Here is a 23,179-nt window from a genome sequence, read left to right as displayed (position 1 = left end):
AAGTAATTAGTCAGAATTGGCATAAGGGATAGAATATATTTAGCATTCTTGAGCTATTTATTTCTTCACAGGCTGATCTATGTTTGAATTGCTTGAGTCTATCCCTTGGTTTGGGTATTAAAGGAAAACTCATGGTTTAGGTCCCTCAAACTCTGGTGCCACCTAACTGGAAGGATCTATGCTTTCTAGCCTTGAAACCCAAGACCAACCCTGTCGTTATGCATCACAATTAAAGCAGTTCTCCTCTACTCTTTATCCTGACAAAATTATTTGTCATCACCACTTCCTAGGAAAGTAAACTTTTACTGAAGACTACTAAAGTAGAATATCTTTAGAACCCCAAAGCCACCCTAGCAAGGCCCATTCCATGACCCAGGAACAGGTCATATCTCACTCTAAACTCTAATACCCTTATCTGGTTGAATTCATTATACCCACACCACTCCAGCATATGTTCTTGCTTCTCTAGAGCTGATATCAGTGGTTTTTTAGAGTCCCAGGAGATAGACACAGATAGGGCAGATCCAGTCTGTGTTGTTTAAGAAACCCTCCTCACTTTATAAGAATCTCAGAATGTACTATGGGGACCCCAGACTTGGGTAACTTTCTATCTCATGAAGCTTATCATACCCCACTTCTGACATGGCTCCAGAGATGAAAAATATGCAGACTTTTGCTTCAAACTGGAATTCAGAATTCAATAAAAAAAATGCCCTGGTAAGTCTTCTGGGGACACTTATTCTCACTTGTTCTCTGAATGCACTGATCCTTGAGAGGCTTAAGACAAATATGGAAAGGATTGATTGCCTATCTGGAACTCTTTTACCTGCCCACCTAGACCCTGCTAATCACTGTATTTGCAATCTTTGACCATGGATCAGTCTTCTGCTATATTTTGTCTGATGGCTGAGTCTTGTATTCCAAGATTTCCCTAGATCATTCCCTTGATTTTCTTCTTTAGTGGAAACTACTTGTGTCATTGATGTATCTTTTCCTTGTAAGAATATTCCCTGTCCCACTCAGTATAACTCTCAATCACATGAATTCATTTCCTTCTCCATAATATAGTAAGGTGACACTGGCTGCTCAATCAGACTAACTCTATGAACATATTAATTTGTTTAGAGATAGACACATGAAACAAGTTGGGGCAACTACTATTCTCTGAACTATTACATAGAGTAATTGGAAGAAAGGTATTTATTTTTGTCTATAATCAAAAATGGTTTCAATTAAATAATTTTATTTGAGATAATGGTAGATTCACAGAAGTTGTAAATATTATACAGAGATACAAAGTACTTTTTGTGCCGTTCCCCTCAAAGTGAAAACCTTGCTTTGTCTCAACCAGGATACTGACATTAACAGGGTCAGGAAACAGAAAAATTACCTCACCTCAAACATTCCTCCTGAAGTCCTTTTATAGCCCCACCCACTTGACACCCCCACCACCTCCACCAACCCTGTCTCTACTTTCACTAATCTGTTCTTCATTTGTAAAATTGTATAATTTCAAGAATATTACACAAATAGAATAATATAGTGCATATGTGATCTTTTGGAAGTGGCTTTTTTTTTTTTTCTCAGCATAATTCCCTTGGGCTAAGGAACTGAAAAGACACTTCACAGAAGAAGAAATACAATTGATCAAAACATGGATGAAAAACATTCAACATCTTTAGCAATTAGAGAAATCAAAACTACTCTAAGATTTCATCTCACCCCAGTCAGAATGAGAATTATAAAGAATACAAGCAATAATAAATGTTGGCAAGGATTTGGGGGAAAAGGTACACTCATACATTGCTGGTGGGACTGCGAACTGGTGCAGCCACTCTGGAAAGCAGTATGGAGATTACTCAGAATACTTGTAACGCAACTACCATTTGACCCAGATATGCCACTTCTTAGTTTATACCCAAAGGACTTAAATTCAGCATACTACAGTGATACAGCCACATCAATGTTTATAGCAGCTCAATTCACAATGGCTAAACTATGAAACCAATCTAGGTGCCCTTCAGATGTGTGGATAAAGAAAATGTGATATATACATCATTTTATATATATATATGTATGTATATATATATATGTGTGTGTGTGTGTGTGTGTGTATGTGTGTGTAATGGAATGTTACTCAGCTTTAAAGAAGAATGAAATTATGGCATTTGCCAGTAAATGGATGGAACTGGAGAATATCATGCTAAGCGAAATAAACCAATCCCAATAAACCAAAAGTTGACTGTTTTCTCTGATATGTAGATGTTAATTCACAATAGAGTGGGGCTAGGGAGAACAGATTTACTTTAGGTAGAGGAGAGTGAAGGCAGGGGTATGGGGATATGAAGGATAGTAGAATGAATTAGACATTATTACCCTGTGTGCATATATGACACACGATCAGTGTGATTCTACATAATGTACAATCAGAAGGATGAGAAATTATACTCCATTATATATGATGTATCAAAAGTGCATTCTACTGTCATGTAAAACTAATTAAAATAAATTTTAAAAATTAAAAAATAACAATTCCCTTGAGATTTGTCCAAGTTGCTGCATTTGCTAACAGCTTCATTTCTTTTTATGGCTGAGTAGCATTCCAAAGTATGAATGCACCATACCTAAGTCCATTTAACTATTAGCCCACTAGCAGACTTCTGAAGGATTTTTCCCAGGTTTTTTTCCTATTATGAATAAAGTTGTTGTGAACATTCATGTACAAATTTTTACATGAATGTAAAAATGTAAGTTTTCATTTCTCTGGGTTAAAATGCCCAAGAGTGCTATAGCTGAGTCAGATGATAATTGCTTGTTTAGATTTTTAAGAAACTGTGAACTGTTCTCAAGGATAATTTCCTGCACCACTAGTGTAACCCTCTTAGCAGAAATCATATAAGTGGGGTCCAGTTACTCCACATTTTCCCCAGCATTTAAAGTTTTACCATTTTTATTTTAGCTAGCCTTCTTGCAAACTGTGATGATATTTATCTGTAGTTTAAATTTGCATTTCCTTAATAGTTAATGATGTCAAATTTATTTCTGTGTGCTCATCTGCCATTTCCTCTTCAGTGAAATGTTTATATGCCTTTTGCCCATTATCTTGAATTTGGGTCATTTGGCCTTTACAATTGATGGGTTTTTGTTTGTTTGTTTGTTTGTTTGTTTGTTTTCATACCAGGGATTGAATCCAGGGGCACTTAACCACTGAAGCATATTCCCAGCCCTTTTTTATATTTTATTTATAGACAGGGTCTTGGTGAGGCTGGCTTTGAACTCTCCATCCTCCTGCCTTAGCCTCCCAAGCTGTTGGGATTATAGGCATGTACCACTTCAACTGGCACAATTGTCTTGACTGTTCTATATATAATTTAGAAGCAAGTCTTTTGTCAGATATGTAATCTGCAAGTATTTACTTCCAATTTGTAATTTGTCTCTGTCATTTTTACAGGATCTTTCTTTCACAGAGCATATTATAGCTATTATTATTTTATGGAGGTTCTGTTTATCAAATTTTTATTTTATGACTCAAGCTTGTGGGATCAAGTTTTCAAACTCTCTGCCTAGACCTTTGTTCCAAAGTATGATTCCTGTTGAGAATTTTTATTGCTTAATGTTTTATAATTACATAGTGTAAGTTTTATTTTTAGATTTTATGGTTTTGGTATCAGGGTAAAAATGGATTCATCTTTTGGAAGTTTTAAATTATCTATCCAATTTCTATGATAGTAATAGTTCTATTCAAATTTCATGTTAGGTGAATTTTGTAAGGAATTGGTCCATTTGATCCAAGTTTTCAAATTTGTATGTGTCAGGTTGTTTGTAATATCCCCTTATGATCCTTTTAGTGGCCACATTAATGAGCATTAGTGATAGCCCTTGTTTTATTCATGATATTTGGTGATTTGTAACTCATCTCTTTTTATTTTGTTTTCCTTGGTACAGATAAATGTTTTATACTTTATTTTTATACACTTTTTTCTCTTTTCAATTTTGTTAATTAAATTAATCTCTATTCTTCTCTATCTTATTCCCTCTCATATGCTTAGTTTTGAATTTTTTGTAATCATTTTATAGTTTCTTGGGATAGAATCTTATGTTATTGATCTGAGACCTTTCCTCTTTTCTAATATAAGCATTTGTTGCTATAATTTTCCCTGTCATCAAACTTTTGTGTGTAGTTTGTAAATTTTGATGTTTTATATTTTCATTTTCATTAAGTTCTATGCATTTTAAAAATTTCCTTTGAGATTTACTCTTTGATCTTGGATTATTAGAAGTGTGCTATTTAATATGCAAGTATTGTTTTCTTTCTTTTTTTTTGATACCAACTTTATTTCCACTATTGTCAAAGAAAATGCTCCATTCAATTTCATGCTTTTTAATATTTAAAGTTTGTTTATGATAGAGTACAGAACTTGTAGGTCCTTGCAGGAAAAAAGTGTATTTGGCTATTGTTAGTAAACTGTGATATACTTGTCAATCAGTTCCAGAGTCCTGTGCTTTCTCTGCTTGGGCCCTTTCTTTCTAGGCCTTCAGTTCTAGCTGGCTGATCTATCCTTGGGCATGAACTACTATCTCTCCTTTTACTGCAGAATTTCAGGACATGAATCAGTAACAAAATTATGTTTGGAACAGTTTGAAGAATCTATGGCTAATTAAGGTTCACTTTAACTCACTAATTTAGTGACAATAGCAGTGGACACTTAAATCTTTCTTTTCATTTCCACTAACTCCATATGTGACATCAGACTGACCACTACCCCTCTCTCTGTCTCAATGATCCCATTTACAAAATAAGGGAGAAATGAGGGTATATTAGGATTTTTTTTTTTTTTTGCTTTCTTTAAGGGCCCTAATCACTTGTGATTCCATTTCACTGAATCAGTAAACACATTTGTAAACCAGTTTGAGTTAGCATTTCTAGTGTTTTATTTTAAGAAAAAATACTGAGATGTGGGTGCAGATATTTCTTTGAAGAATTCACACCTGAATTATCATAATAAATTTCAAATGTCTCTTGGAAAAGAAAATTAAGGAATGTGACCATGAAACTTTATTCAGTAACAAAATAAGAGAGCAGAAATTCATGTTCTTTAATATGAATAATGCTTAAAGGCTCTTTTTTTTTGAGAAAGTTGACATTATAGGAATTACCAAGATAGGTAAGATATCTTTAAAAAGGGGGCATCCAACCATTCCTGAAGACTTCAAGGATAGACTACAAGTCTATAAGAAAGGACAATTGATATTAAATTAGCATTGTCCTAAATTTGGGATTAAAACTGAGACAGGTATGTTACCTGTCTAGGTTGCTCAATCTATGTGGGAGAGAGGTGGAAGATAGTTCTTAGGGCTCTTCTTATTTTTTATGGTTTTACATTCTATACAGCATCCCTCTGGTGGAGATAATAAATTCTCTTTTGTCAGCACATGTAGTAACAAGAATCTTCACACATGGAACTGTATGGTCATAGGATTATTTCCTATAGGCTGCAAAAGAAACCACTAACATATCATCCCCAGAGCCTCTGTCTCTCTCTGGGGACCACATGACTAGGGTCTCCAGTGGCTAAGACACACAGAGACTTGAGTTCTAGTCATAGGTCTGTCATTTAGTTGCAGTATGGTCTTAGAAAATTCACTTCCTCTCTGGGAGCTACAGAGGTCTCATTTTTAAATTGGAATAGTAGTTATAGTTACCATGTAGGCTGGTCATTGAAGATTAACTGAACTAACTTGGAAAGTATTATCTTCTACAGTGCCTGGTGTATAAAAATGGGAACTCCTCCTACCTTTAACCCTAATATTACTGAACAAAATGAAAAATCCTACAGTATAGTTTGCATTTTTAATCTTAACTTATCTTTACTCTTGCCAGACATTGTATCATAACCAACTTTCATACTGTAAGTGGCCAGTCAAGGATTTCCCAGGTATTTTTTATTGCTGAATAGAAATTACTACCAAGTATTGCCTTGAATCAATGATCATCTCTTTTTTGAAGACAATTGAACTGGATTCATTCATTTAAAACTAGTCTCAGATTTGTCCCATGTCTCACATTTAAAAAAGTTCAGAGTACATCTGCATGGGCAACACCTCCCTGATGAACCCACACATAGCTCAATAACAGAGGGGTTATAGGCAGTACTTTTGCTGAAAAATAACATGTACTTTTTATGAGTTCTTTATAAGAAATCCACCCACCATTTGTTATAAACTACATGCTCAATGACACAAATATAAAAACTATAAAAAGTATAAACAAGAAATTAATTGTCATCCTCAATTCCAACCCTCAGAAATAAGTGCACTAAAGTATCAGTGTATTTCTTTCCTGCCTTTTATGAATTAATAAGTATTCTGCATAGATGTACTCATCTTCTCTATTTAATTTGCACCCTACTTTTATATAACAATAATGCTATGGCAGACTGACTCTTAATCACTTTGCTTTTCAAAAAAAGGTGAAAAGGACCTTGCCCTCACCTTGTCCTCAGCTTCTGCAGGCTTCTTGCTCTGTCTCCTATCCATTCCCTTCTTCTACACATAGTCCTTTTTCTATGCTGGAAAGAAAAAAAAAAACAGAAAAATCCTCTTTTTCTGTCTTCCTGTTTGGAGCATGAAACCCTCCCGAAAAGGTTGTAGACTAATCTACTTTTTAAAATGTGAGCAATGATTTCCTGTCATCACAATTTAGCACAAAATATGTGGGATACTGTCTGCTGAACCCCTGTATTTCCTGAAGGAAATAAATATGGAGATAAAGAACAGGAAAAAACTACAAAACAACCCAGAAAATGTTCTAGTGGTCATGAGAAATTATTTGATATAATAAAATGAATGTTCTGGAAATGTTTAATTTTTTTCATTTCAGGATTATGTGACAACACTTGTATTCATGGGTGGAGGGAACACATTGTTCTCTAGCATTCTCTTGGCCCTCAGGAACTACACCTGTGCTGCTGTTGCATGTAATCTTAATAAATCACAAGGGATTCTAGTGGAATTATTTGAATGGCTGCTATTACTGCCTACTGGGTGTTCTTATTATGAGCCTCTGCCCAGAGCACCTCTAGCCTGGTGGAGCCAAATGGAACCACTGTTGTTTGGGAAAGGGCCTGAAAGCAGGGAACCTAGCTTTGTATCTACTTAGGTTGAAAAAAGTAAATAATTTCCCAGATATTGCAAAGAGGGAACACAGCCAGCATCTCTTACATAAGGTTCTCATCAGCCCAATAGGAGGACTTGGAAGGCCTGTACAGTGCAGGCAAAGTGGTTAGTAAACTTGGACCAGAAGCTTGCTAGCAAGGTAAGAAAAAGAGAAGAGAGGAGTAAAAAGAGAGCAAAAGATCTGTATATCCAGAAGTGAAGGAATAGAGAATAGATGCAGGGGAATTAGAAGAGAAGATAAATAAAGAAAAGAGAGGAAAGACTAAGAAAGAATAGAAGTAGAGAGGGAAAAGGAATGAGAGACAAAAAGAAGTAGAAATACAAAAAATATACAAGTACATAGAGAAGACAAAGGAGGATAAGAAAGAGCAAGAAATACATGTATACATACAGAAACCAAATATGATTAGTACAGAGAATGGAAAGAGAAAGGGAGAAAAATAGAAGACAATACAGATATTGAATCAAAGAAATTAAGGACAAAGAACAGAATGATGAAATCAGAGAATGGAGAGATAAAGAGATAGAAAGAAAAGGAAAAGAGAACAGACAGTGACATTATGGTGGTTTGAGGTTAAGAAAGTGCTTCAGAGACACATAAAGGATTGCAAAAGGACAAATGAAAGACAAAGAGACATCAAAAGAAGCAGGCATACACACATAGATACAGAAAGAGTCACACAGTTTCTAGAGAAAGAGAGAAAAAGAGACACATGAAAGAGTACGAAGAGAAAATTACATAGACTATGGCATGAACACAGATGTGGAAACACTTAAAGAGAAGCACAGAAAGAAACACACATGCTGACTGATTTAAATAATGGCATACAGAAACAGAGACACTGAAAAAGAAGTATGGGAAGACATACCCACAGAGAAGCAAAGACAGGGAGACATGCTCAAAGAGAGTCAGTGCAGAGGAATAAGGAAGGTACAGACAGAGAGATGCTTGATGAAAGACCAGTAAAATGAGAAAGAAGAAAAAAGGGAAGAGAGTACAGGAAAGTGAAGAATAAGTAAAAAGAAGAGAAAATATATTGTAGGCATAGTCTCCTACTTCCCCACTGGCCTGGCAGAGCCTGTTGCAGAAAATAAATTCTACACCTGGCAGGCTAACTCATGGCATCTTTTAGTGTTTGGTTGTTTGGTTTGTTTGTTTTTGAGTTATAAACAAATCATTTCAGTTCCACTAATTGTTGCACATATTTTGAAAAAGAACTTATAAACTTGTAAAAATAAGCTATAATGAGGTTCCTAGTTTAACCAATAGGTCTGAGTTCCAGTTTTGAGTTTGCAAGTAAATTCAATATTTGTGAACACAATTCCTAGGTGAATTTTCCTTTGATTTACAAACTACTCTTAACCCTTTGACTTCTATAGAATCAGGTTCTATGGAAGAAAATTCTAAAGAATCCCCATTCAAAATGTTGAAATTGAACTAAAAATAATCCTAACTTTTTTTAAGGATAGTAGATATAATCATAAAATATCCCCAAGATTCCAATACCTTGGTTTATACTGTTTAATCTTTTTGTATCCTTTCCCCTTGAATATAGAGATAGGAGTCATGTGTGTGATGGATATTGCTATCATGATTAGGTAGTGTTATATGATAAATGTGAAGATATTTTTCAACTAAAATTGAAATTTCATTAGTTTAATTTGAATCTCACTAAGGGAAATTATCCTGCAAAGGCCTGACTTAATCAGATAAGTCCATTTAAATAAAATATAGGTCTTCCCTGAGATCAGGGAAATAATCTGCCATGAGTTCTATAGCTTCAAGAAAGTGAATTTTGCCATTTGCTTGGAAAAGGTCATTGAACCTCAATGACACTGCACCCTTGGCTATCACCTTGATAGTAGCCTTATGAGACCTTGAGCACAGAACTCAACTAAGCAATGCCTATACTTTTGGCCTATGAAAAGTGTGCAATAATAAAATTAATGTGCCTTAAAATCACTGCTGCACTAATTAATCACACACAATTTGATCATTATTAATTTTATAAAATATTTTAGGTTATACATGTACACAATACCTTTATTTTATTTATTTTCATGTGGTACTAAAGATCGAACCCATCACCTCACACGTGCTAGGCAAGTGCTCTACCACTAGCCCCACTAGATCATTATTACATTCAATACTTAGTATGTGTTTCTAAGTGTGCTGAGCACTTTATATATATTATCTTAGTCAATTTTTATATAAATACTGAGAACAGTAGTATTGTTTTCTTAATTCTGCAAATGAGAAACTAAGACATACAGTTTTAAGTAGTTTGCCAGAGATCAAACATCTAATAAGCAGCTGAAACAATTGGTAACTCCTAAATTATATGTGCCCACCAAAAGCTTCGCAACTGAGTAATGTTATCTTACTTTTTTAAAAAAGTTGTCTTTATGGATGGCATTAATATATAGATTTTGAGGTGAATGAATCATCCTGAACTATTCATGTGGGTCTTAAATCCAATGACAAGTATCCCTACAAGAAAGAGAGAGAAAAATCGAGAGAGAGAGAGAGAGAGAGGGAGAGATTAGACGAAAAGGGAAAAGGGAGGAAATGGGATCATGGAAGGGAGGAAATGGGATCATGGAAGGGAGGAAATGGGATCATGGAAGCAGAGATTCATGTGATATCATCACAAGTCAAGAAATACTGACAGGTGCCAAAAGCTAGAAGTGAAGGTTCTCCCCTAGAGCCTCTAGAGAAAATATGACCCTTTTGACATATTGATTTCAAACTCCAGCCTCTAGAAATATAATAAATTTATATTGTTTTAAGCTATGAAGTTTGTGGTAATTTGTTATTAAAATTCTAGGAAACTAATATATCCATACAAATTCATATGAAGTAGATGATATGTATTTTTTAAAACTATTTTTTGGTTGTAGATGGACACAATATCTTTATTTATTTATATTTATGTGGTGCTAATGATGGAACTCAGTGCCTCACACCTGTGAAGCATGCGTTTTACCACTGAGCTACAGTCCCAGCCCTGTATTTTTGTTTTGAAGGTAGAAAAATAGACCCAGAGAAGTGTATATGGTAACTTGTCTTCTTAAAAAATTTATAGGTTCTTTTTACTTATATATGAAAGCAGAATCCATTTTGATATAATTATACAAGCATGGAATATATCTTATCCTAATTAGAGTCCCATTCTTATGGATGTTCCTGATGGTGGGATTCAATATGGTGCATGTACATGTGGAAATTATGTCCAATTTAACTGTCTTTCCTTATCCTGTTGCCCTCTTTTCCCTCCATTTCCCATTGTCTAATCTGCTGAACTTCTATTCTTCCCCTCACCCTCCCTTATTTTGGGTTAGCTTCCACATATCAGAGAAAACATTCAACCTTTGGTTTTTGGGGACTAGCTTATTTCAGTTAGCATGATAGTCTCCATATCCATTTATTTTCTGACAAATGTCATAAAGTCATTCTTATTTGTGACTGAGTAATATTCCAGTGTGTGTGTGTGTGTTGCATTTTCTTTATCCATTCATTGGTTGAAGGGCACCTAGTTTGGTTCTACTGCTTAGCTATTGTGAATTGAGCTTCTATAAACATTGATGTGGCTGTGTCACTGCAGTATGCTAATATAAAATCATTTGGATACATAGGTAAATAGTCTTGAGATCACTGTGCTATGGTGTAGCAGAGAAAATATTCCCATCCAGATCTCTCCTATGCCAAAAGTCATGCACTTTTCCAGGATACTGAGTTGTCTGAGGACATATATTTTATGCAGGAAGGTTGAGATGGACATGAAAGATGCAGGCAGGTGAGGTAGTGCTAGATGCCAGAACCAGAGGAGAGGAAGAGATTTGGATATTGTTTGTTTTCAGAAGTCATTTACAGGTTTGCACAAATATGCTTTCCATCAAATCTCTAGAAAACTCCAATTTAAGTGCACCATTTTTCCCTCAGTTCTCTTCTCTTATATCTCATTTGCACTGACCAACTGAGAATGATGAGAGCTATGCCACAAAATGCTTTCAACACACCTGTCCTCTCTCATCAGCTCAAGCTGTCATTCTAGTTCATTCTCAGTGGAGAGTTTTCTGGGTGTGAACAAGAAGAATCTCTGTAGAGATTAGAGAGCCATGAAGAAGAATTTGAATACGGGAAGAGTTCTTCCATGTGTGGTTTCTAAGCTATGCCCTATATGAGAAAGCACAACCTACCTCAACAGGTCTTCCTTCTCTTTCTGGAACACCTTGGAAAACTCTATTTTCTTATAACTGCTTAATGATTACCTTTGTTTCTCACATCAATTTTTCATCAAAATATGTATGACCCTTCAAAAGGCTTGTCATGCATTTGTTCCTGGCTACATTGCCAGTCCTAATCTTCCATCACTTACCTCAACTAATTCCCAACCCTAACACCATTGCACTACTTGTTCTTGAACCAATAAAATAGCCCAGATAAACTCTATACTTACCATAGATACTTCCTTGGAATGCCCTCACTTCCTTTTATGTTTGGCTAAGCCTTCAGAGACTTGATTAAAGCTTCTTCTGAGTATCCTTACTCTCAATGTCCTCTGACTGGGTTATGTGGCCTTCTATGCTCCAAGGCCATATGCTTATTTCTATTGTAATATTCTCAGACCACTATCTTGCAATAACTTGTTTACCTATATTACCCTCATGATAATGTGAGTTCCATGAACACAGGGACTGATACTTTAACTCTATCTATATCACAAAACACAGGGTCTGATCCAAATACTCATCAAATAACAACAAACAGAACTGTAAACTATTTGAATTAGAACACTTTACTATACAATCAAATCATCTCGAAATCTTGTTTACATGCAAATTCTGATTCATTAGGTCTAGGGTAGGAGGGCTAGGATTTCTAAATTAAATTATTGAAGTAATAGACTTAAGAATCAGACACTGCGAACCCGCCCAGCCCCAAAACCGAGGTCAGATGCCTGTTGCTGAGCCTGCCTGGCCCCTACACCAATGTCGGTTGCCATCACACGGAGACTGCCTGCCTGGCCTGCCATACTGCTGAGGGACACTGCACTTGCCTATGTGCTGACTCAGTGCACCCTTGCTAGGGTTTCCCAGCTTCTTTCAAGGCTGGTGCAGGCATTTCGAATTATTCCTGAGGGCATGGCCATCATCATTGGAAGAGCGGATCCCTTCCTGAGACACCTACAGGAGACTGGAGGCCCTTTGACAGGACTCAGGATTCAAGAAGAGGAGGTATTGAGAGACTCAGAACCAACTCAGAGATGCCAGGTGAGTCTCTCCCACTGAGCGAGGCTCCCCCGCGGAGGCAGTAGTCCCAGAACACAGGGAACTTCGTGGAGTAGAGTTGCCCCAATCGCAGGCAGCATCTCGGAGGAGGGTTACCCAGCAAGAAACTTCGGCCCAGGGCGAGGGTGCCAGGCCAGGGCAGTAGGTCCGGTCCCCAGGGAACGTGCCAAGCGAGAGAGTCCCTCACAGGGCCTGGCTCCCCAGCCCAGGTGGTAGTTCCAGATCCCAGGGAAAGTCACAGAGGAGGGTTGCCCAGTGAGAGACTCACTCGCAGGGCAAGGCTCCCTGACCCAGGAGGTAGGTCCAGACCCCAGGGAATGTTGCAGAGGAAGGCTACCCAGCCCAGATGGTAGTTCTGGACCAAAGGGAACTTCTTGAAGGAGAGCTGTGCAGCGAGACTTCCCCACTGGGTGACTCTTCCCCGCCGGGCAAGCATTCCCCACCAGGGTGATAGAATCAGAGACATAGACCCAGACAAATCATACCCCAGCCCAAAGACTAGTTCCCCTTTGGCTGACCATCATAAGTCAACAAGTGGAGGCACCTCTGCCCACTAGCAGTAATATACCCAACCTTAAGACCACAACCCCTGGAGGGGCATCATCCTTGTGTATCAGTTCATTATCAAGTTCCTCCAAGACTTCTGGCTACTGAAGGTTAGGAGGTGAGTTATTGAAAATCTACAGGGACACTATAAGTCAATAGAGGAAATCTGCAATATCTCAGAGTTTCACTAATAGAGGGGTAGATAACTGAGGAATAAGAGAAAACAAAGGAAGAAAATGTCCCAAACAAACCTAGATGCTACATCAATAAAATCCAATGACAGCATGGCAAAAGAAATGTCAGAAAGGGAGTTCAGAACGTACATAATTAAAATGATCAGAGAAGCAAACGAGGAGATGAAAGAGCAAATGCAGGCTTTGAATGATCGCACCACTCAACAGTTAAAAGAGGAAATATGGGAAGCAAAAGATCATTTCAATAAAGAGATAGAGATTATGAAAAAAAAACCAAACAAACAGAAATCCTTGAAGTGAAGGAAACAATAAACCAAATTAAAAAATCCATAAAAAGCATAACCAATAGGATAGGACACCTGGAAAACACAACCTCAGACATTGAAGACAAAATATTAAATCTTGAAAACATAATGGACCAAACAGAGAAGATGGTAAGAAATCAAGAACAGAATCTACAAGAATTATGGGATCTCATGAGAAGGCCAAATTTAAGAATTATTGGGATTGAGGAAGGCACAGAGAAACAAACCAAAGGAATGAACAATCTATTCAATGAAATAATATCAGAAAATTTCCCAAATCTGAAGAGTGAAATGGAAAATCAAGTACAAGAAGCTTACAGGACTCCAAATATACAAAATTACAACAGACACACACCAAGGCACATTATAATGAAAATACCCAACAAACAAAATAAAGACAGAATTTTAAAGGCTGTGAGAAAAAAGAATCAAATTACATTCAGGGGGAAACAAATACGGATATCAGCAGATTATTCAACTCAGACCCTAAAAGCTAGAAGGGCCTGGAACAACATTTTTCAAGCCCTGAAAGAAAATGGATGCCAACCAAGAATCTTATACCCAACAAAACTTACCTTCAGATTTGACGACAAAATAAAATCCTTCCATGATAAACAAAAGCTAAAAGAATTTACAAAAAGAAAGCCGGTGCTACAGAACATTCTAAGCAAAATATTCCATGAGGAAGAGATGAAATACAATGATGTAAATCAGCAAAGGGAGGAACTACCCTAAAGGAATAGCCAAATAAAGAAGAAATCAAGTCTTGTTGAAACACAAAATGAGCCAAATAACTAGGAATACAAATCATATGTCAATAATAACCCTGAATGTTAGTGGCCTAAACTCATCAATCAAAAGACATAGACTGACAGATTGGATTAAAAAGAAAGATCCAACGATATGTAGCCTGCAGGAGACTCATCTCATAGAAAGAGATACCCACAGACTAAAGGTGAGAGAATGGGGAAAAACATACCATACACATGGACTCAGCAAAAAAGTTGGACTATCTATCCTCATATCAGGAATGTGGACTTCAAGCCAAAGGTAGTCAGAAGTTAGAAGGACATGTCATACTGTGTAAGGGAAGCATAAATCAGCAAGACATAACAATCATAAATATCTATGCCTCAAACAGTGGCTCATCCATGTATGTCAAACAAATCCTTCTCAATTCCAGAAATCAAATAGACCACAACACAGTAAAACTAGGCGACTTTAACACACCTGTCTCCCCACTGGACAGATCTCCAAACAAAAATTGAACAAAGAAACCATAGATCTAAATGACACAATCAATAATTTAGACTTAACGGACATATATAGAATATACCATGCAACAAAGAGGAAATACACTTTCTTCTCAGCAGCACATAAATCCTTCTCTAAAATAGACCATATTTTATGCCACAAAGCTAATGTCAGCAAATACGAGAAGACAGAGATTCTAACTTGTATTCTCTCAGATCATAATGGATTGAAATTAGAAATAAATGACAGAATAAAAAAGAGAAACTACTCCAATACCTGGAAATTAAATAATATGCTATTGTATGATGAATGGATAACAGATGACATCAGGAAGAAAATTAAAAAATTCTTAGAAGTAAATGAGAACAAAGATGCATCATATCAAAATCTCTGGGACACTATGAAAGCAGTAGTTAGTGGAAATTTTATTTCATGGAGTGCTTTCAGTAGAAGAAAAAATGAAAAAATAAACAACCTAACTCTACAGCTCAAAGTCCTAGGAAAAGAAGAACACAACAACACCAAAAGTAGTAGAAGACAGGAAATAGTTAAAATCAGAGCTGAAATCGATGAAATTGAAACAAAACAAACAGTCAAAAAATTGACAAAAGAAATAGTTGGTTCTGTGAAAAAATAAACAAAATTAATAAACCCTTAGCCACACTAACGATGAGAAGGAGGGAGAAAACTCAAATTACTAAAATTTGGAATGAACAAGGAAATATCACAACAGACAAGAGTGAAATACAAAACATAATTAGAAGTTATTTTGAAAATCTATACTCCAACAGAATAGAAAATCTTGAAGACATCAATAGGATTCTAGAGACATATGAATTACCTAAACTGAGCCAGGAGGACATACACAATTTAAATACATCAATTTCAAGTAATGAAATAGAAGAAGTCATCAAAAGCCTACCAACAAAGAAAAGTTCGGGACCAGATGGGTTCTCACCTGAGTTCTACAAAACCTTTAAAGAAGAGCTCATTCCATTACTCCTCAAAGTATTCCATGAAATAGAAGAGGAGGGAACCCTCCCGAACTCATTCTATGAAGACAATATCACTCTGATACCTAAACCAGACAGAGACACATTGAGGAAAGAAAATTTGAGACCAGTATCCTTAATGAATGCAGATGCAAAAATTCTCAACAAAATTTTAGCAGACAGCATCCAAAAATATATTAAAACGGTAGTGCACCAAGATCAAGTGGGTTTTATCCCAGGGATGCAAGGTTGGTTCAACACCTGGAAATAAATAAATGTAATTCACCATATCAACAGACTTAAAGTCAAGAATCACATGATTATTTTGATAGACACAGAAAAAGCATGTGATAAAACACAGGATCCCTTCATGCTCAAAACACTAGAAAAAATACGAATAGTGGGAACATTCCTTAACATTGTAAAGGCTACCTATGCTAAGCCCATGTCTAATATCATTCTAAGTGGTAAAAAACTGAAAGAATTCCCCATAAAAACTGGAACAAGGCAGGGATGCCCTCTTTCATCACTTCTATTCAACATTTTCCTTGAAACTCTAGCCAGAGCAATTAGACAGAGCAAAGAAATTAAAGGGATACAAATAGGAAAAGAGGAACTCAAAATATGCGTATTTGCTGATGACATGATTATATGTTTAGAGGAACCAGGAAATTCCACCACAAAATTTTAGAACTCATAAGTAAATTCAGTAAAGTAGCAGGATATAAGATCAAAGCTCATAAATCCAATGCATTTTTATACATAAGTGATGAATCTTCAGAAAGAGATGTTAGGAAAACTACCCCATTCATAATACCCTCAAAAAAAAATACTTGGGACTCAATCTAACAAAAGAGGTGAATGACCTCTATAATGAGAACTACAGAACACTAAAGAAAGTAATTAAAGAAAACCTAGAATATTGAAAGATCTCCCATGTTCTTGGATAGGCAGAATTAATATTGTCAAAATGGTCATACTTCCAAAAGTGCTATACAGATTCAATGTATTTCAATTAAAATCCCAATTACATACCTTACAGAAATAGAGCGAGCAATCATGAATTTCATCTGGAAGAATAGGAAACCCAGAATAGCTAAAGAAATCCTTAGCAGGAAGAGTGAAGCAGGGGGTATTTCAATACCAGAACTTCAACTATACTACAAAGCAATAATAACAAAAATGGCATGGTATTGGCACCAAAGTAGACAGGTAGATCAATGGTACAGAATAGAGGACACAGAGATAAATGGAAATAAATACATTTTTCTCATACTAGACAAAGGTGCCAAAAACATGCAATGGAGAAATGACAGCCTGTTCAACAAATGGTGCTGGGAAAACTGGAAAACCAAATGCAGCTGAATGAAACTAAACCCGTATCTCTCACCCTGCACAAAACTCAACTCAAAATGGATCAAGGACCTGGAATCAGACCAGAGACCCTGCATCTAATACAAGAAAAAGTAGGTCCAAATCTTCAACATGTCGGCGTAGGATCAGACTTCCTTAACATGACACACAAAGCACAAGAAATAAAAGCAAGAATCAATAACTGGGATAGATTCAAGAAAATCTTTGCCACTCATATGTCAAATAGAGCACTAATTTCCAGAATATATAAAAAACTCAAAAAACTCTACACCAAGAATACAAATAACCCAATCAACAAATGGGCTAAGGAAATGAACAGACACTTAACAGAAGAAGATCTACAAGCATTTAACAGATACATGAAAAAATGTTCAACATCTCTAGTAATAAGAGAAATGCAAATCAAAACTACCCTAAGATTCCATCTCACCCCAATTAGAATGATGATTATCAAGAATACAAGTAACAATAGGTGTTGGCGAGGATGTGGGAGAAAAGGTATACTCATACATTGGTGGTGGGGTTGCAAATTAGTGCAGCCACTCTGGAAAGCAGCGTGGAGTTTCCTTTGAACACTTGGACTGGAACCACCATTTGAGCCAGCTATCCCACTCCTTGGCCTATACCCAAAGGACTTAAAATCAGCATACTACAGAGATGCAGCCACATCAATGTTCATAGCTGTTCAATTCACAATAGCCAGATTGTGGGTCCAAAGTAGATGCCCCTCAATTGATGAATGGAAAAATAAACTGTGGCATATATATATACAATGGAATATTACTCAGCCATAAAGAATAATAAAAGTTATGGCATTTGCAGGCAAATGGATGAAATTGGAGAATATCATGCTAAGTGAGATAAGCCCATCTCAAAAAACCAAAGGACGAATGATCTCGCTGATAAGCAGATTATGATATATAATGGGTGGTGGGAGGGAGGCGAGAATGGAGTAAGGGGGGACTGTATAAATGGAAAACGGGGTGGGGGAAGGAAAAAAATAACAGAATGAATAAAATTCCCTTATCCTACGCAAATGTATGATTACACAAATGGTATGCCTCTACTTCATATACAAACAGAGAAACAAGTTGTACCCCATTTGTTTGCAATAAAAAAAAAAATCAGACACTGAAGGCATTTTTTCCTAGTTGACCCATTTGTTTTGTTTTGGTTTTTGGTATATTATATTTGCATATAATGGTGTGATTTGCTATTAAGTATAAGTACATGCACACAATATAACAATATAATGTGGCCAATATTCCTCCCTAGCACCTACCTTTCCCCTTGCCTCCTCTCTCCCTCTGGTTCCCTTCCTCTATTCTACTGATCTCCTTTGCTTTTCATGTTACCACTCCCACTTTCTTATCCTTTTTTCTTTCTAGTGCTCACATATGTGATAAACATATGACCCTTGACCTTCTGACTTTGCCTTATTTCACTTAACATAATGATCTCAAATTCCATCCATTTTCCTATAAATTATATAATTTCATTTTTCTTTATGATCAAATAAAACTTCATTGTGTATATATGCCACATTTTCTTTATCCATTCATATGTTGATGGACACCTAGGCTGTTTTCATAATTTGCCTATTGTGAATTGTACTGTTATAAACATGGAAATATATGTATTACTATACGGGATATTTTAATTCCTTTGGATAAATACCAAGGAGTGGTATAGCTGGATCACATGGTGGTTCCATTCCTACTATTTTCAGGAATACTGATTTCCACAGTGGTTGTACTAATTTACAATCCCACAGTGTAAAACTGTTCCTTTTTGCCATTTCCTCTCCAACATTTTTTATTGTTTGTATTCTTGATGACTGCCATTCTGACTGGTGTGAGTTGAAATATTAGTGTAAGTTTGTTTCAAATTTCCCTAACCTGCTCTTTTAGAAAGAGCATCTAGCAGAGATCGCAAGAAGTCTTCAATACACATGGTAGTTTCTATCAATTTGTAGTGCCTACCTGGAGAGCAGGATGGGGAAGAATTTTGAGACACCATTAGAAAAACAGGAAAGACCTGTGATTAATTTGTGACATCTTCTGTAGGTAACAAATAGGACAGATAATACAACTATATGATATATTTGCATCCCAGGAGCAAGTTCAACACGATTTTTATACAGAGGTTACTAAGAACTAGAGAAGTGATAAGATACTGTCATGATCATACAGTAAGATATTGCTTTTTATAAAAATGAGTAAGGTGTATTAAAAGACACAGACAATAACATAAAAATAATAATCCACCACCACTTAAGGAACAAATGGCCAACCTAGTTGAAGGGGAAGTTCCCCGTGTATCTTTCCATAACCTATACATTTCCCACAACCCCATAGTTAACCAGTAACTTGAACTTTTCTTTTTAATTATTTTTTATTATTCCTGTGTTTGTCTCTATGCTTTTACTACTTATCATAGTATCCCTGAATTCATGTATTATACTTTTTTGAATATTTTAAAACTTTGTATATGTTTTAAAAAATTTTATTGGTGCACAATAATTAAACAGAATAGTAGGTTTCATTGTGGTAAATTCATACATGGACATTATATAATTTTATCAATTTCATTCTTCAGTACCTCCCCTTACATCTCCTTGTCCCTTCCCATGATCCTCTTTCTCTACCCTACTGAACTTCCTTCTATTTTCACAAGATTCTTTTTTTCCTTTTCTGTCTAGCTTGAACACATGAGAGAAAATCTACAATCTTTGATATTCTGAGTCTGGTTATTTTGTTTAGTATGATGTTCTCTATTTGCATCCATTTTCATGCAATAATATATTTTTTTCCTATTTTATGGCTGAATAAAGCTCCATTGTGTACATATAGCACATTTTCTTTATTCATTTATCTGTTGAAGGATACTTAGGCTGATTCCAAAACTTGGCTATTGTGAATTGTGTTGCTATAAACGTGGGCATTATATGTATTTCTATATCATGCTCACTTTAATACTTTAGGATAAATACCAAGGAGTGGTATAGCTTGTTTCTTATGGTTTTTCCATTCCGAGTCTTTTAATGAATCCCCTTACTGATTTCCATAGTGGTTTTACTAATTTACATTCCTTCCAAGAGTGTGTAAGTTTTCCTTTCTCCCTATGTCCTCAACAGCATTTTTATTATTTGTATTCTTGATGATTGCCATCTAACTGGATGAAAAAAAAATCTCAGTGTATTTTCGATTTGCATTTCCCTGATAGCTAAAGATGTTGAACTCATTTTCATATACTTGTTGGCCATTTGTACTGATTCTTTTGACAACAGTATATAACTCATTTGCTCCTTTATTGATTGGATTGTTTTTGTTTGTTTAAGATTTTGGTATAGTTTATCTAGTTTGGATTTTTTTGTTTTGTTTTTGGTACCAGGAATTGAATTCAGGGGCATTTAACCACTGAGCAATATCCCCAGCCTTTTATTGTATTGTATTTAGAGATAGGATCTCACTGAGTTGCTTAGCGCTTCTCTAAGTTGCTGATGCTGGCTTTGAACTCTCAATCCTCCTTCCTCAGTCTTCTGAGCTGCTGGGAATATAAGCATACATCACTGAGCCTGGCTTGTTTTTTTTAAGAAGTATCTCTGCAAAACACTAACAGACAACAGTTACAAAGTGTACAAGGAAAATACCAAATGAAATTAATGAAGCAAAAACATGTTCAGTTTGTGTAATAGCTATGAACCAAGAAAAATTACTTTTATAATCTTGAGCCTTTACTTAGTTATATATTATATCCCCTGTGTATTTTGAGGTCACAGTAATCTTTACAACAAAAATCAATCGTTTGGACACAACTTTCAATGAGTTGAAGTCTAGCCTATTTTGGAGCCATTTTAACATGGAGTAAGGTGGGAGACGGAACCTTATCTCAGGTAAGGTGGGGCTTACAAATAACACTTTACATTACATCTGAAACATGAATCAAAGAAAGGTTAAGAGAGTTTTTAACTTTCATTTTGTGGAAAAAGTGGTATAATGCTTCCATATTTTACAGGATCTCATTATCATCTTCCAAAAATGCATTTCAATTTCAATTCCAGTGTGAAGAGTAACACAAAATTGTATATATAGCTTATTGACAACAGGTTACTTTATCCAGTCATAGAACATCAAATGACATGAATAAATATCAACCAAATTTGATATTGCTATACAAAGCCAAGACTTTTGGTACAGATAATTTAGTTTGGATAACACCAACTTGGAAAGTGCTCTCCTAAGTTTTACATTTAACTAATTTTAACTTGTAGAGTTTAGAATCCAGGGTGCATGGTAACAATAATCATGGGCCTGCATGGGATAACAAATATCAAGGGATAGCCTTAAATCTCTTATACTTTTAGGAAACAGTGTTATTGATCAGAAATTGACTTAGTTGAAAAAAACAGATATAAGACAGATCTTCAAATGACAGGGTGACCCTTCTATGTCAGATACAATGTATAAAAGAGAACACTTAATTGGTTATCTGGCCTGTAAACCTGCATAAACTTTCATCTTATAAACTTATACATAACACTTAGACAAGGCTTAGATGCATCCATATATCTAGTAACATATATTTTGGGTGTCAACTATATTGTTATAACCTAAATAACAATTGTTTGTTGAACTAGTTACAAAGTAATCACTTGAGACTTCAAAACAGGTACAAACACTAATTCCTTTAAGACTTAGTTTCCCCAAGTAATAAAACCTAACAAATACAAGAAAATTATTGATAAGACCAGATCAATGTTTCAGACTTTGCTTCCTATCAGTACATTAAAGTTCAAATAACTTTGTGCTAATTATAGCCAATTTAATCACAAACACAGACTTTTTTGAGATCTACAAACCTTCTGTGACATTCACAACTTTACATCCTTAGTTTTTTCCTCTTTCATCTTGGACTTTAGCCCAAGAATAATTACTTTACCAGACCAAATAACTTCTCACTCAGAAACATTTATTTTACCTTCCAATTTTATGTACTAAAATATATTTTCATACCTATAACTTTCTTTTATCTTTTCTAATTTTGGACCCTTTCTTAAATTAATGTCCTGAAACAGTCCTTATATCTATTCTGGATATTAATACTCTGTCAAGAGAATAGCTGGAAAAAATTTCTCCCGCTCTATAGTTTGTCTTCACTCTTAATTTTTTCCTCTGCTATACAGAAGTTTTCTAGTATGCTGGCATCCTGTGTATTGATTCTTGATATTATTTCCTAAGCTATAGGAGTTCTACTGAGGAAATTATGCCATGTATTGTAGTATTTTCTCTATGTTTACTTCTAGAAGTTATAAAGTATGTGGCTTATTCCTAGGTTTTGATCTACTTTGTGTTGACTTTTGTGTACGGTGAGGATATAGGTATAGTTTCGATATTTACATAAGGATATCCAGTTTTTTCAGCACCATTTCTTAAAGAGAAATCTGCCTCTTTTAAATTCTTTATCAATTTATTGTTTCTTATTAATTGTTACCTTCAAGACCTTCATACAAGGATCATTTTCTTCATTCCTAACTGTATTCATCAAGTTTTTCTTTATTAAATATCTGCTGGTATATAATTTGTGTCTTTTGTTTTATGGTAATTGCTTTATTTTACTTTAATTCTTGGATCTTGTATAGAATCCTAGGCTTACTGCTATTTTTCAGAATTTGAAGTGGATATTTTCTGGATTTTATTCTTGCAGGTGAAGTCTCATTTCAGTTGAAATGTTATCCTGTTATATGCAACCTATATTTTTAAAGTTTTCTTTATATTTGGTGTTCTTTGGCTTCACCAACATATTTACAGATGTGCATTTTTAAAATGATCCTGTCTGGAATTAATTAAATATTCCAAATAGGAGAATTCATACATTTTATAAGTTCCGAAATTTTTCAATCATTGTCTCTTTAAATATTTATTTTCTTGCACTTTAGCGAAACTGTCCCCATGGAACTTCAATTACATACTTGCTCGACCTTCTAATTTTATCTTCTGTTGTTTCTTAATCTCCTTTGACATTTCTCATCTCTGTTTCTTCAATC

The sequence above is a fragment of the Sciurus carolinensis genome, chromosome X (assembly GCF_902686445.1).
Source record: "Sciurus carolinensis chromosome X, mSciCar1.2, whole genome shotgun sequence".
NCBI lineage: Eukaryota > Metazoa > Chordata > Mammalia > Rodentia > Sciuridae > Sciurus > Sciurus carolinensis.
This window is presented reverse-complemented; position numbering follows the sequence as displayed.